General features: G+C 39.3%; 1 long non-coding RNA gene across 1 annotated transcript; it reads left to right on the forward strand.

Annotated features, from left to right (window-relative positions):
* The first annotated feature begins 6,713 nt into the window (after positions 1–6,713).
* On the forward strand, positions 6,714–13,046 carry LOC116803606. The gene is made up of 3 exons (XR_004363681.1): positions 6,714–6,857; positions 10,144–11,047; positions 12,908–13,046. It is a non-coding gene; the product is annotated as an uncharacterized LOC116803606 (long non-coding RNA).
* The last annotated feature ends 3,456 nt before the right edge of the window (positions 13,047–16,502 follow it).

Below are 16,502 nucleotides of genomic sequence, written 5' to 3' on the forward strand. Positions count from 1 at the left end.
TGTTGCCACCTCGAGACAAAAAAATATAGAAAAAAGGAACTCACAACGAAGACGTGCCTGTCGAGATCCCCGATGATTACCTGAACCGAAATAAAACAGTCTGAGACTGGAGAGCATAAAAAGCAAAGTCAAAAGGTATTCAGAATCCCAGAATTGGCAGCATATGCGGCTGAAGCACCCGGCCATTTATTGACACAAGATTGTCAAAAGCTACCTTCCACAGAAGGCTGGAACACGTTCTTGGCTCCTCGACCGACATCAATTCAATTAAAATGGAGCACTTAATTTTATGCCAAGTTCGCCGCACCCAAAACTCAACCCTCAAGTTTCGGGTCGATGGCAAATCAGAAGCCAAGGTAGGGAACAGCTTGCTCGCCGTGGCTTAAACGTTTATGCGGGATATATATGCCGATTTTATTTAAAAATTAAATTACTTATTTTAGTCCCAATATTATAGCGGTTCTGTATTTTATTCGAACTCATGCTTTTGTTTTATAAAAAATACCAGGAGTATTCATTAACATCTGATTTTTCTAGTCACATATACATATCTTTAATTGTTTCCTGCATATTTCTGAAATTATATTTCATATCTATATATTATATAGTTGATTTGGAAGAAATTTGGCGTATAATCAACTTTGGTATGACAGTGTATCCGGTATCCTGGAGAGCTCGTCGTGAGCTTGTGCCGTGCATGCGATATGAGTCAATAATATTGTAACAGCTGTCTGTTCCTCCGTAACCTCTTTTCACCCCGCCCAACTGCTGCCAATTTCAAATGGAAATTTAAATGTACCAAGGCAAACCAAGGTACGCGCACAAACACACGGCACACGCATTTCCCCGTGGGGAAAATCGAAAGGTGGCTGAGCGGGTGGGTGGTATGCAAAATGGCTGATAATCAAAAGTACCGTTCACTATTTGACAGTTGATTTGGCAGGAAACGAATGCATCACAATGAGGCGGTCGCGGCGAAAGTTCGTGATGAACTCTTCACCAGGGGCTCTTTGACCTGGACCAACGCGTCGTATACTCAATGTATACTTTAGCTGTTCACTCGATTCTGTTGAAAGAGTGAAGCGAATATTATTTAAAGAAAAGTCCCACAAATTCCTTTAATTCCTATATAATTTAAAATTAAACTTCTAAAATAAAGAGTGGACGTCTACTAATTCTTGTATACATACAAGAATTATATGTCAAATAAAATCCATGAAATTGCGCCCTGTATTTAATCACACATCCGTGAAAAGTTCATTATTTATAAAACCTGTATTTTTATAACAAGCAATGGAAAAAATCGAGCTCATCAGTTTATTAAATACTTAATTTATTTTCGCATTTGGACTCATTCGTATTTAGTTATCTGTGCCCGCTGGCAAAAACTGAAAACCAAATGCCGTTTGGCAGGCACACACACAAGCGGCAAAACAGAGAGAGAGGGACGTAGAGTAGGCGAAAGAGACAGAGGCTCTTTGATAGTATATGAAAAAACCATTTAACTTTGTGCACTCGCAGGCAAAACACACCGCACACATAAAATATAGACAAACACAGACGCACACTCACGCAAACGCATGACAAAATGTGAATTCGAGTCCTGGCCCCCAGCAGCTCGATGATGCAAGGCCGAAAGGACTATGCCACAGATGAATGATCCTGATAATCCGATAAAATAGATTAATCGCTTTGATATTCCTAATGTTTGGGGCACAAATGATACAAATAATTAAACTTTAAGAATAACCATTCATCATTTTAGGCCGATAGAAAAGTACAAAGATATGACATTTTTATCTGTTTTTAGTTAATGATTAAGTAATGTGATTAAATATATAAAATCTAATATTATTGCAAAGCATGTAGAGCATTTTAAATTCGTTTTTAACCCCACTTGTTAATTTTGTCGACCATTTTTTTTTTAGATGTATTACGCCTTTGTCGCTTTGCTAAGCTACCGAAACTACTTTTGTCTGTTTTTTCGCTCGGTTTTGGTCTCACCGCAACCGAGAGTGAGGAGGAAAACTCTGTGAAAAATGTGTAGTTTCGCACAGCAATTATACGTTAAAAGAACACCGCTTAAGATGCCAAGAGCCAACAGGAAAACACAGGACAATTTGTTTTGTGTGTGCGTGTGCACATTTTCGGTTAAAATAGGAGATAAATAGGGATAAAACTGAATGGAAAGAAAACGGCAAGCAGCAGGAATTTCCTCTTAATTGGCCCTAATTAAAATTAAAAGCTGCATAAAGTTTAATTGAATATGAAGAGCGACTCCAGCTCTTCCACGATTCGGGAACCAAACTGTTATTACTCTACTGATGCGGCAGTATTGCTGTCTGACCCACCGCTGAAGTGGAGAAGGGGCCACAAAAGTATGTTGTAATTATTGCTGCTGCCGTTTTACTTGTATTTTTAATTGCCCTGTGTTGTGGCGTCCGTAAAGTTTTGTCGCTAATTTGTTGAGCCATTTGCACGCAAACTCCGGAACCGGAAATGAACTCACACACAGACAATCTGGCGCGTTTAGTGCCAAGAAATTGAATCGAATTTACGGCGACCATGTGAATAAAAGTTGACTTTAGCCTGCGCTTTCACGGCCACACCCAAAAAAAAAAGTGGCGAGTACAAGTTTAATGACTTTTATGTGGACTTATCGCCAACGCCAACGGCTGCTTTCAACCGCAGACGGGACATGCGATTGGCAAGGACTCCAGTGAAAGTTTTCCGGATATCGGGGCAACTGTGCTCAAAGGAAAACTGTGCCAGCGGATGCTCTGCAAAATGAAGAAAATGTTTTGAGCCGTTTGACAAAGCTGCAAGATGCAAATAGAAATATCAAGATGTGAACAGTTTGCCAATGGGTAGACTAAGAATAATAAAATCGAACGCAAAAATATACACAGGAGCTCAGGAATCACGTTGAAATTTAAATAGCGCCTGATAATTGCATTTAATGTTACTAGCAACGTAAACAAAAAAGTCAGCATGTGTTTGTCTTTCATTAAATTTGTAATATTGTCTGAATTTTATTCAGATCCATCTAGACGTCTGCAACCGGCGGCTATTCGGCTAGATTAAAAATACAGACAGACGAAAACACAAAAATAGTTGCTCAAACGCAACGTAAGCCCCAAATCAACTTTAAGCTTAAGCTGTGTATATTATTTTTAATTTCCCCATGCAAACGAGGGGTGAAGATAAATCGAAGCTTAAAACAAAGGAAAGGAAAGCAAAGTCAATGCCAATCAGAATGTCAAAGTGCAACTGCTGAATCAATGGCATGGAAGGGTGCGCTAGACGGCTGCTAGCGAAATAAAAAAACTAACCAAGCAGCAAATGCGGCAAATAGGATTAAATCCAATCTTATGCAGCCCTGGCAGGCGGGGCTATAGGTATTAACAAATATGTGGGCTTCGGCACGGAAAAAAGGTGTGCGCCCGAACAAAAGGAGACAGACTGAAACGTATGCCACCACGACTGGCAGGAATTCCCAGTTAACGAAGCATGAAGTGGAGCTGGAGCCCAAAACGGTACGGCGGATAAAGGAATTCAATCGAAGCTACCAAGTTGACAGCGTGGAGCGTGGCAAATATTTAGGAATATACGAGTCGAGCGAGGCGACAGGAAACCGAAACCTAAACCGAAACCAAACCAAACCCAATCGCAGACCAAAGTGCAAATATTGCCCGGGAAACGCTTGGCTGTTTGATTTTCACAGTCATGAGATTATCATCAGAAAACCATTAGAATTTTTATTGAATTCCGCACGCATATCGCGCCCAGTCGACACTCACGCAACAAGATGGTGCGGCACAGGCTGTCACCATTACGAAATAGCGATGGACCCAGGCTAAAAAATAGAGGAGAATGGCAATCCGTAAGAGTAAGAGTGTCTAAATCGCATTATTATGGTTTTTTAATATAAAATTTAATTTAAATAATACAAATTCAATTATTATTTCTAAGAATTCAAATGTTTGGATGATAGGATATTAATGCTGCATTAACCCGCTTAAATTGTAAAGACTTGATCCTGATTATCCTTTATGAGGATTGTCAGCTTCCGCTCACGCACTCCTCGCTATTACAAATATATACACTGCGAACGCTTTCCATTTCCCTTCGCCAATATTGACACACACCAGACAACAACAGCAGGGCCACAATGAATTATGTGCCTTGAGCACTGTAGGTGTGCGAGTGTGTATACACACACATACATAAGTGCTGCGGAATGGTGATGGGCAGTGAAATTTTGTGCGAGAACAGGACATTCTGAGGATTCCAACACTTTCACGCGCATTTTCGTGAATCATCGGGATTAGTTGCCGAAAACAAACTTCCGGCCGGCAACAGTATTGTTTTTGGATTTTGATTGACTTTGTGTGAGGCATTTCAATTAAATACCCATGGTGAGCAACTGCGAATTTGGCTGTCAGACACCGGCTGGTTAATCTTTTATAATTAAACAGATTTAGCCGCACTGGAATCAGGGCTCGGGGTCAGAGATCGGGCCTTTGACTTGTTAGCATAATTACGCATTAATACCGTACATTCTCATTCGCAGACTAATGCAAATAGATTGCCCACGTGGACACTTGCGCAATTTACTGTGCTTACATTTAAACCTAATTGAAATTTAGTTGGCCTCTTGGTTCCGAGGCATCTGGATCCGGAAACTGGGTTCCAGGCTTACTGAAGCCCGCAAATGCACTTTCTGCGGCACGAAATGAGAAATCAAGTGAATTGGTTACGTCAATCGGGGCTTTTGTCGTTGATTAATTACATTATGTATGGAAGACAATCAGTGTAGTCGTCTCGTATTTGGTCACAAGTTAATTAAAACATAGTGCACTACTGACAAAACGGTCGATAAGCAACCATATTTGTTAACCAAAATCGTAGAGCGAAACATTTAGTAATTAAAGTTTACTGGGTTGATCAGCTAAAGAAATCAAATATAAATAAACAAACACCTCACAATAGTTTAGTATTAATATACATGTCATTTACAAGAATCTTCTCGAGCATTAATACAAATAAATTTGTAGTTCAAATACAGCCTTATTATTGCCAAGTTGAGTGCTTAAGTCGTTGCTGATGTCATAGGTGGCCTTTGAAATTTTAATTTATTAAAAGTGTAAACTCAGCACGTCTATTTAAACTGCCATAATTTTTGTGGTGCAAATGTTTCATCCAGCTAATGCCACAAGCGACAACCAGACGACAGCATGGAATTTTATGTCCTTTAAATTTATGGAACATTTACCTCGCAAATGCGAAAACACTCTCCAAGTTCGATGACACCCAAAAGCCAACCAAGATGCACAGAGCTGCAATAACTCTTTGAAATGCATGAGTATACAGGAATACTTATATAGACTGGGATATAAATATATACAGATGAACAACAGACTCTAGGACTGCCTTTGGGAAGAGCTCTCGAATTGGCAACAAAATTACCCTGACTAATTCAAGGGGCTTACCCCAAAAAATGAAATAAAATGAAAAGAAAGGAAAGGAAATGGTAAAATTGCCAAAGTGTAAGCAAAATATATGCATTAAATTTAATCTAGTATACTTGAATCCTGTGGAAATGGCACGCTTCAATACAGCTTTCACTTGAGCATCGCCAGCATTTTGCTGTTGCCTTTTCTCTGGGCTGGAATATTTATTATCATACCGATATGCGTAATAACTTGGCAATAAAAATAAATCTCGTCCCAATGCTATAAATATAAAAACATCAGCACAAATGCCTAATAAATAATAACGTGTATGAATGGTAATGTTTGGATTTCAAATTCATTTCCCGCCTCCCAGCCCCGAAATTAAAACAAACAAAAAGCCAGGGAAAATTGAGGGCAGAGCAATCATCATGGACCAATGCCCAGGCATGTTTATTGAGCGAAAATCTCCAATTGAAGGCACAGAAATTTGCCGCTAATATGAATATTGTCGTGAAACGGAAATGAACAAATGTTTTGACTGCTCCCCCCGGAAATTTTCCCCCTTATGCTTCTGCAATGAAGCATGAGAAATTTCATGAGGGAAAACGGCAGGGAAAATGGTGGGCAAATGCCGGGGTAAATGTATTTTTTGTTGATTGCCTCGCCTCGAATCGCACTCGCTTTTCTTCCGCTTTTACGCCAGGATATTGATAGCCTTGATCGGTGGGCGTGGCAAGGACTTTGGCAGGACCCAGGGCAGCGGAACTTCAATTTCATTTGATGCAGAAAAATTGCTGGCAATACGTAAGTGCTCAATGGAAAATGAAATAAATAAACGCTTCGATGCGTATTTTGGATCCCCAGAAATCGAGAAATAGAAAGTATTGAAGAATATTCCTCATTTTTGCTTTCTCCTTATAAGCTGCTTTATTTTCATTTAGACAAATTGGGAAAATGATTGAAAAATTAATTTGGTTTGCAATATTAACATTATTTCTCACTACTTGACTTGCATTTGAAAGTACTGAAAGTGCAAAAAGACGCAGCAAAAGAATGTTTAGTATAATTTCTTCTTTCCTCTTTTTAAAAATGATTAAAGCATGTCATTGAACAAAAACAGAAAGGATTCGATATGTTTGGTGCTGATAATTAGCTAAAGGAGATTTACTTCGGTTGAGGTGAACCAGCGCTTCCACACCAACAGCCAGAATTATCTTGTGAGTTTTTAATATAATGCAAATTTCAGCCATAACTAAGCTGTCGGCCTGCTGCAAAAACAAGAACAAGGACCAAGGACTAGACGCAAACACATGTCATCGCACGCCCAGATTGAACAGATTTAACAAGCGACGACGTAATGCCTGAGACTCTCTGCCGGTCGCATTTACAAAATATGTACAAGTAAATATACACGATATTGTTTGCGTAGCTAGTGTTTAGAAAAGGGAATATTCGTGTTTGCCTTCTCGTCACATGTGCTCTTGAGCTCTTGAGAAATTAATTTGCAGTGGCAACATTATTCGACTATGAGGCGGGGGAGAACCCACAAATATTCAAAGTACGGGCCCAGCAGACTTAAGTCCCTGGCCAACAGCCTGGGACCTTGATAAGCCCCCGACATGTAGATGACGTGACTGGCATTAGCACGATATGTATCCCAAAACAAACAGCCGATTGCACGTATGTACATATATAAGATGGCCTATTGAAAGCCATAATTGAAATGTATTTTCAGCAGCTTAATTGGCACATTTTCCCATGCTTATTGCGCCAGAGATGTAATCACCTGGAATCACATTAATTAGGTGGTAAAAACTTTTTGGACCACTAAGTTCCACTCATTTGTCAAGCAATCCGAGTACATACTTCCGCTCTTCATTTAATGCACATATTTGATAGGACCCCAGAGGTGTTTATTATTAGCGACAGGAGAATAACGGGCGGATGAGTAATATCGTGCGGCATTCCTCCTCATTACTCATACGCATCGTGGGCTGCCGAACACTTTGGGCATCTTAAGAGGCCACTAAAAGGCAAAAGTCATAAATGCGAAACAAAAAATTGAGGGAAAATAAGGAAAAGCAAATGTAAGTCAAAGAAATAAGTGAAAATGCTGCCGAGTGGCAGACAAATGAAATAAACTACAGGCAAAAGCGTAAAAGGTGCAGCTTCCGAGGGTGACGGGTGTTAAGGCCTGTGAGTGCGGGTACCGTGGGTGGTGGGTTGTGGGTGTGGGAGGCCCAAGTGGGCGGGCTAAGTAAAGCAACAATTATGCCTAAGAGGCAAACAGTCGTCAGTCGTCGGCTTTAATAACACTTAAGTAAGGAGAAGGCAGCGCAAAGAGCGGGGTTACGAAATAAAAAGGCAGGAGCGATAGAAAAGTCGGTGATGGATTGTTGCTAATTGATATATATATATATATATTTGTACGGTTCCAGTTGTACACACGGCACACATGTTGTGCACCCGAACTGTATCCTTTGTGCGACTGCCACATTTTTTATACTTTGTCGCACTTTTTGAGGCGTGAAAAAGTGGCGAGGGGCGAAAATAAACACTCGTTGGAGAACATGTAACAATTGCAAAAAGTTCTTGCGGCTTAAAAAGCACCAGGGAGAGTTGGATTTAACTTGTATTTTATATATATTGTAGCAAACTAAAAATTGAGCCTCATACTCATATAAAGGCTAACAAATTTTCAGTGGCTGAATTAAAGCAATTTGGTTCAACAACTACATTAAATAGATTGAGTTCTAAATGGACTGACCAAAAATAATTATATTTAAAAATAATATAATATTTGTTTATGGACTATTCAATATGGTATACAATTAAAAAGATTTTTATAATTTCAATTTACTCAATTAAAGTTGCACAGAGAAAGTGAAATAATATTCAATAGTAATAATAATATTCCGGATCAGTTTTGTAGTTGATCTCTACAGTTGAGTTTTTTCAAACATCTGAGAAGCATGAAGGCCTGAAGAGAAGTAAATGAGGGAAAACCATTCATATATCGCCTATATAGAAACACGCCCCATTAGATCTCCCAATGCGCAAAAATCCGGAAAACCTCGCTAATCTTGTCTGCTTCAATGAGCTGTTGGTGTTTTTTTTGCTGCTCCGGGGCGTGTTACTCCCATTTGAGATGCTTGTTTTTCTTGCAGCGCGCCTTGGGGAAATTAGTTTTGTGCGGTTTTCCTTGCCCTGCCACGCCTCATTTCTATTAGGGATTTTACTACTTCCTGCCGACACCCCTCACATTTACACCGATACAGAGACGGGCAGCCATAAACTTCATTTCCGCTTCCTGCGTGTGTGCCTTTTTTACATTTGCATTTACTTTTTTTTTATGTAAATTTCACACCATTTATTTGCCGCAAGTGCGAACCGGAAGCATTATACTTTGCTAGCTTTTTCGGTTATGGGTTTGGTTGTAATTTCTCTACACCAACGCGTGGTTTGGTTTGATACATTTGTAATAAATTAACTGGCATGGCGGGATTTTGTGCTAATTTACCCAAGGGCTTAGTAAAACTTTTTCAATCGTAAAGCTTGGAAAAATTTAAACATTTCGTATAAGCTGATATATCAAACATTTTTCCGTTTATTTATTTGAATTCGCACATATTCCTCTTATTGACAGTGGCAAACGGAAACGAAAAGAAAACACATATTTTATTGCAAGGGGAAGCAGTTTATTATTAGACAAACATCAGCACACAAAAACAAATGTTCAGACGCCATGGGATGCTCATTTCTTATAGCATCCTCCGCAGTCGCATAAAAAGAAGTCTGCCTGGGAAAATTTGAGGAATTTTCTATGAAATATTTTACAGCATTCGTTGCTGCTGCAATTGGCCGGCACCGAATGTCGCCAACCAACGAGGACGGGAGGGTAGCTGAAGATGCGGAACATATTTGAAAACACGTAGCAAACATCAAACAAATTGCGGCGGAATCCTTTTAGCCGAGCTCCTTTCAACGACAAACAGCAGCGGCTGCTGGCTCTTCCGGTTTGCTTTGCGTTATGGCAGGACATCCGCTCCGACACCTCACTCTCTCTAGATGCCCCAAAAAATAAAAAAAAACAGCAAAATTAATTCAAGCGCCGAAAAGTGGCGCGTTGATAACTTTCAAGTTGCCCGCCAGCCAAAAGCTCACACCGCCACTTGACGTCCCTGCGATTCTTATTTACCCAATTCCACGAATGCTACACGCAGTCCTTTAGTTCCCTGCAAAGCCATTCAGCCAGCAATTCGGCAGTAGCCAAAAAATTTGTATCCCCTATGCCCCGTAAAGCAGGCCACATGCTGCGAGAGTCAGACCTTGGCTGTCTGTCGTCTGGGCCCTGGATCTACATGTGTTTTGGCCCAGTCCGACCTGGGAGGTCAAGAGCTGGTCGAAAGTTCAATGTGATTCAGCCCTTTTGAGTGCTGTCCCCGTAATATAATCAATTAAATGAGAGACATTTTTGATGGAATATTAAATTAATTCTTGCTGAGAACAATTTTTTGTATAAAGCTGGGCTTTTAAATTATTTCATACATTTTGTCACTGGAATGCATATGTTTAAGTCCACAAGAAAAAACTTCGGACGAAACAACGTATTTATAAGCACATTTTCAAAATGTTGAGTAAAGTATTTGTTAAACTATTTGATTAATTCATTAATTATTTTCTGCAGCGGGAGTTGATGCAAAACGACCTTACTATATCTGCGAATTCAATTTGACCACAGATGAACACAAAGTGAATTTAAAATGTTTTCAATAATTTTGTTTTCATACAAAGAAAACCAGCCTGACTAAAAATTCCTTAGAGATCACAATAACGAGTGAATAAAACGGAGGCCAAAAAATGGTACGTATAATGAAGTCATAACCACACACGAATAGAATCATTTTGGTGGTCCATAAAAAATGCACATAGGATAAGAGGAAATCCAAAGCAAAGGACACTTTTTTCCCATGGTCAATATGTACGTATGTGGGTGAGTGGAATTATCCCGAAATGAGCTTCAATGCCAAAACACCCCTATGCGCTTGCCAATAACTCAACCTACCAGGAAGAGTAAATACAAAAAAAATTTTATCTGCCACGGACCGGCATTTACATAAAACCGATTTCTGACAAGGTCCTGGCATAACCGAAAAAAAAAAACAGAAAAAAAACGAAAAACTATAGAAAATGGAAAACTTACTGGGAGGTTTATGCTGAAAATTTTAAATTAACTTTCTGATGGCTGAGGCACTCAACCGAACAAGCACATATGACAAGCCGCTTACTCCTGCCTGCGACTCCTGCCAGAATCCTGCTCCTTCCTGCGCGTCGTGCTGCCACTTAATTAAGGACATTGCTCCCTTGGCCCAAGGCATGCAAATGAAGAGCGTGGCTGGGCGTAAAAAAATCATTTTCTATTAGCAAGCAAACAATTTTAGCGCCGCAGTGTAATAAAATTTCTCGGAGTGGCGGACTAGTGGGGAAATAGCGACAGCCCTCTCACTTATCAAGGCTGATAAAAAGCAATAACGGAAAAATACTTCGCCACCCACAGGAGCTGAAGCTGCAGCTTTTCGCACCCAACAAGAGTAAGTAAAATCAGGCCAAAATGGGCAAGGCGAAGTGCATTTTTCGAGCAGACACACACTCGCATTCACCCCGCTTACACACAAAGAGCGTTTAGTATGGAAATTAAATTTGCATAAATAAACGTCGACATGGGAAAGCGACAACGACAGGCATTTGTTGTAGTAGTAGTGCTGGAGGGAAAAGCTCTCTAGCAGCCAGGACAATGACAGGACAACAGCCAGGACTGCCGGCTGAATAGTGCCAGATATGGGGGAACTGCTCTCCAAGCCAAAGAAATCTCAAATATGTGTTCGAGTTGTGCATAAACAAAATTAAATACGAAGCAGTAAAAGGGGTTGATGGGCAGCCGCAACAAAAGCAGCGAGACTACGTACAATCAAAATAAATATCAACAAAATAAAGTATAACAAGAGGAAACTATACAGTCGATTTCCTCGACTATCAGATCCCTGTTATTTGGCTAGTGGGAGTACGTGGGATAATTTAGCAGAATTTTTTGCCATATCTGTAGACACTGAAAAAAAGTACAATCTGTATATATTTGTTTCTATATGTAAAACCTCTGGAGCTATATCATACAGAGGTGTTACATATTCTTTTAACGATTTTGGTATACCCTTTAACTCTAAGAGTAGCTGGTAAATAAACTTAATATATAGTTTTGCTGCTTATTTGAGGGAAAATAAAATTAAGCCATGTAACAAAAATACTTCTTTGGGGGAAAGCAATGTTCATTTAAAATGTAAATGCAAGAAAAGTGTAACAGAGGATTACGTCCTCCTTGATGGAAAAAGGGTATTACATCAAAAATTCTTCCAAAATATATAAATTTCCCTGATTTGAACCTCAAAAAATATTCCAAAGTATTTAATTTTCCCTGATTTGAAGGGAACGGACACGTGTTTAAAAAATTAAAATAAAGCTATCAGTTTAAAAATTCGATACCAATTTACCACACGCATTTCTTTGTCTTTTCGGACTCAACAAGTTTGTTATAAATATTCATGGAGCAAATGCGTAATTATAATCAGCCAGAAGAAGCCGACACTTTTTCTTTGTAATTATGCAAAAATAATCAAGTCAAATATATTCTGCATTAATAAGCCATAAACAAAGCGGCTTTGTTTTGCTGACATGTGTTTTACCACGCTCATTAGACCGAGTTTTCTCTTGCTGACACCACGCCCTCGTTTAGTTAATTTCGACGGACAAACAGGGGGCCACACAAAGAGCAATACAGCACTAATTTCACCCAGCTTAAAGTCTTCATTATTTACAATGTCTCCAAAAAATTGAGCCAACACCAGCCGCAATGCCGTTGCAAACATTACTCAAGCTTAATGGGGATGATAGAAAGTTCGGGCTTGAATTGCAGGGTGGTGAGGGTGGCAAAAGGAGCTCGGTTCTCCTGCGGCACACCTTGACATATTTTCCTTTCGACCTCCCGAGACCTGGTGTGGGAACAATAAATAAACTAAGCCAGCGCCAAAGAAGCCACAGAATCTACACTAAAATCTGCAAACAAATGACAAACAGGAGCTGCAGCCAGAGACAACTAAACAACAAACCAAACAAAACCACTGGGCGACAACGGAAAGGACCAAAAGCTCCACCGTGTCCTGTCCTAAATTCCTGGAGAGAGAAAGTGTAAAACGCAGGGGGAACGGAGTTTTGGCAATTTCCACTAGCCAAAACTTGGGCATCACAAGCTTTAAGAATAATAAAGGTTGTTCCAGGAGGTCTATTCACAATATATATACCTGTTAAGCTTATACTTTTTACAAATGACCCAAAAACAGAATCATATAAATCATACTACAGCCTATAACAAATACAATTATTTTTTTTTTTTATTTCAGCACAAAAAATTAAACAAAAACTGTTCTCTATATTCTACTGGCATTCACATCCGCACACAAATGATTCATTGTTTTCCTTTTAGTTCCGTAGATAATGGTTTTTCTAATAAATCACAAATATGTATGTAAAAAAAATGTATTTATTGGTTATTTAAATAATAATATTATTTAACAAATTATTCCTATCTTTTTTAAACGGATAAAGTCTAACCTAGCAGATTAAGATTGCATTCAAGTCCAGATAACAGGTGAAAACCCTTGAAAATAGATCCCCCACAATAGTAAAATCTATCAAATATATCGCCGAATTCGCATTTTGGAATTTAAACAACCTTTTCTCTTCCAGGTCTCCCAAATGATATTTATGTAAATGACTTGCGGCGGGTGGGGACCTCTCCTGAAACTCTACCATCTGTAACTGCCCCTTGACTCCCGCTGTGTGTCTGTACTTGTAGCAAGCGTTTAGCAAATATAACAAACAACCTGCGCATATATAGATACTCGGCAGGTGAATGCGTGTGAGTGTGGCATGCAAATAGAGCAACACAATTGCTTAGATTACTGTCCATAGGCAAGAAACCGTTGTATTTGCTCGACTTGCCAATAATTCGCCATGTTAGGTGTGTCTGTTTGTCTGGCCTGCGGATTAGCCGAAAGTCTGGGACAGGTGTAATTTGAAGTGGCTCTGATTCGCATCGATTTGGCAGAGGCGGAGGCAAACCAGCAGGCAGCCACTTAGGTTTCGAATCCAATTTCGTAGCCCGAAAGCCTCAAAACAACCTCGTGCCTCATGTTATATTCAGGACATTGATCGCTTTGTATGGTTTCCCCAAACCCACCACACATATCAAAATTTCATGTGTGTACAACACTCTCGCTCTTGAATTCCATTCATTATGGATTAAAACTGAAAAGGCAAATTTGCAGAGTCATTTATGTGTTTAATTAATCATCCAAATTGACTCCACGCTCTCAAGTTTTTTTTTTTCATATTATTTGCCATTTTTGCTATTGTTTGTCTGCCAATTAGTGATCGAAAAAATTATTTTCTGCACACATGCAACATTAATTGCCAATTACCAGGTTCTATGTATGTTCAATTACTTAATGAGGAATTTCCATCAATTAACTTTTGTTCTACCCAAGCAGTAAAATAGGTGACTGCTCTTCATTAACACAATTTAAGATTGTTATTACTTTTTAATTTTTCATCAGCCTGCCTATAAAGGACTTGCCCTCTTGCAATAAGCCATACACAGTGTGTAACTCTTCCTAGCTTCAACTTATAACCACTACTTGCAACAAAGTACCCACATGGAGCACTTCAAATTAAAATCAAATATTCGCAAAGTTTACCAAGTTCAAGTGATGACTGTAAAACTACCATAATGTCAATCAAAATGCTGATGGGCCACATGTTGCCGCTGCACAGAAAAGGGGAAATCTTTTAAATTCGGAAGGAGAAACGTTTTCGAATGGATAACATTTCTGTGGGCCAACAGAAGGGGCGGGCACAAATACTTTTCGAAACTCAGCTTTGTAAGCTAAAAACTCAAACATAGAATCCACATGGGTCCCACTCTGACCACTGTTAAACAGCCATTCTGTGACCACAAATGTCTCTCGGCGGTGACATGTTAATTTCGAGGGAAACTTATTACAACGTGAGTGTGTGGCACCAGGGGGAGATTTTTTGGTTGAAGCGAAGCTGGCTTCTCTTTGATTTACGCCAAGCATCAAACTCTAATTTCAAGCAAGAGGCTAATTCTTGGAAAATTGGATTTGGTCGCCAGAAGTAGGGGAAAAGGAAGTTCGGCGTCCCCAAAAAATTTTTAAAGAGACTTTAAAGTTGGTTGGGAAAAACTCAATAAATTTCCAATTACTCGAAAGCGAAAAAAGGTGCACGAAATCGCTTTAACCGTACAATTTATTGCTTTTGGCTCTGTTTTTTTTTCGTCAAATATTTGTTACACACTCACCCAACGTCTCGTAAGGAAAAGGCCAAAAAGTGTTTTATAAACCTTCAATTGCTGTCAATTTATTGACAACATGTCGCCGCAACTTCCTTTTCACTCAAACCCTTCAGGCGGCCAAAAAAGAAAGAAACGGAAGAAGTCGGGGGCGGAGATGGCAAAAAGTACAGGAGGTGTAGACAAAGGGCTGTGACCGAAATTTGTTTGCCAGCCTTGGGCTGAAAATATGACGAAGACGATTTTGGCCTGCCTTTATACTTTTATATTTTCCGCTCCTGCTTCTGTGCTCCCTCGTCGTTGTTTTTGTTTGAACCTGTGTGAGAAATGTGAACAATTTACAACAGAAATTGCTGTGTGTGCATTTGGCTGACTCGTCGTATACGCAATCAACGCGCGATTCCTGAAAGCATCGATAGCTACAACAACGCCACGGAATCTTTTGGTGCCAGGTGATTTGGAGTTGCTATGGACCAAGCTTTGTATGGAATGTAATACGAATAGGGGGTTTCTCTTAAAAAGCATAAATGTCTCACTCTCACTTTTAATATTTAACAAGCAAAACTAATTAAAATGGATAAAACAATAGAATTGAGCTTCTTCTCCAAATTCTCTTAACACATAAATAGTATAAAAGCTTGGTTTTTTTTTTATCAATACTGTTTTCTGCAAATATTTTGTTAGTTTATGCATACTACAAAATTCTATTTTTCTTGGGGCTTCATTTTATATATCTGGCAATGGCAAAAGCTTTCGAAACAGTTCTTATATTGGCTGTCATATAGCCCGCCTCACAGAGCGTATGAAAAAAAAGGGAAAACAAATGTTATATTTTACATTTCAATTGTTTTTTATGATTGCGACCAAAGTGCACACGTACAACGCTTGACAATTCTCGCTGGCTGTCTCCTCAGTTGCCCGCGTATTTGAATTTGTTTCTGTTGCTGTGTTGTTCTTGTCAGCCGGTTGTCAATTTGGATGCCGTGCGTGTAAATTGCACAGCAGCTGCTCGATTGACAGACCCTGTCCATGTATTGGTCGGGTGGCACTTGTGTGCGTGCTATCAGCGTTTTTCTTGATTTTATGGGGCATTGCGCCGAAATTGAAAGTGAAAAATGCCTTTCAGGTGCTTAAGTGATGAAGTGCCAATTGTCTCTCCTTTACCCCTGATTGTGCTTTTCAGTATGTTTCGCCCGTTTACATATTGATTTCCTGTAAATTATTATTTTTTTCGTCGTTTCCTGTTTGCATCGACGGGCGAAAATTTGCGTGCAAGTTGCCCCAAAAAGTAGGCAACAAAATTTTATCGTTTCCGGCATATGTGGGTTAGGCATGAAATGCATGTTAATGCATAATGGAGGATGATATTAAATTGCTATTTATATTTTTGTGCTTAACTTTGTACATTGTTATTACGAAACGGAATATCTCCAAGCGCTGGCTGAAAAGCGAAAAGCAATAATTCATGATAACATAATTACAGTTTTTACGATAAAGCGTATTGCATTCATTAAAAACGGTCTGAATTGTGTTCTATATCGACCCAAAATCATAAGAACGCCATAATATTTCAAAGAGGCTCTTTGCACATCATCTTGACAGTCACTTTGCACAACGCTTTCATT

This window comes from Drosophila sechellia, chromosome 2L, assembly GCF_004382195.2.
Source record: "Drosophila sechellia strain sech25 chromosome 2L, ASM438219v1, whole genome shotgun sequence".
Lineage (NCBI taxonomy): Eukaryota > Metazoa > Arthropoda > Insecta > Diptera > Drosophilidae > Drosophila > Drosophila sechellia.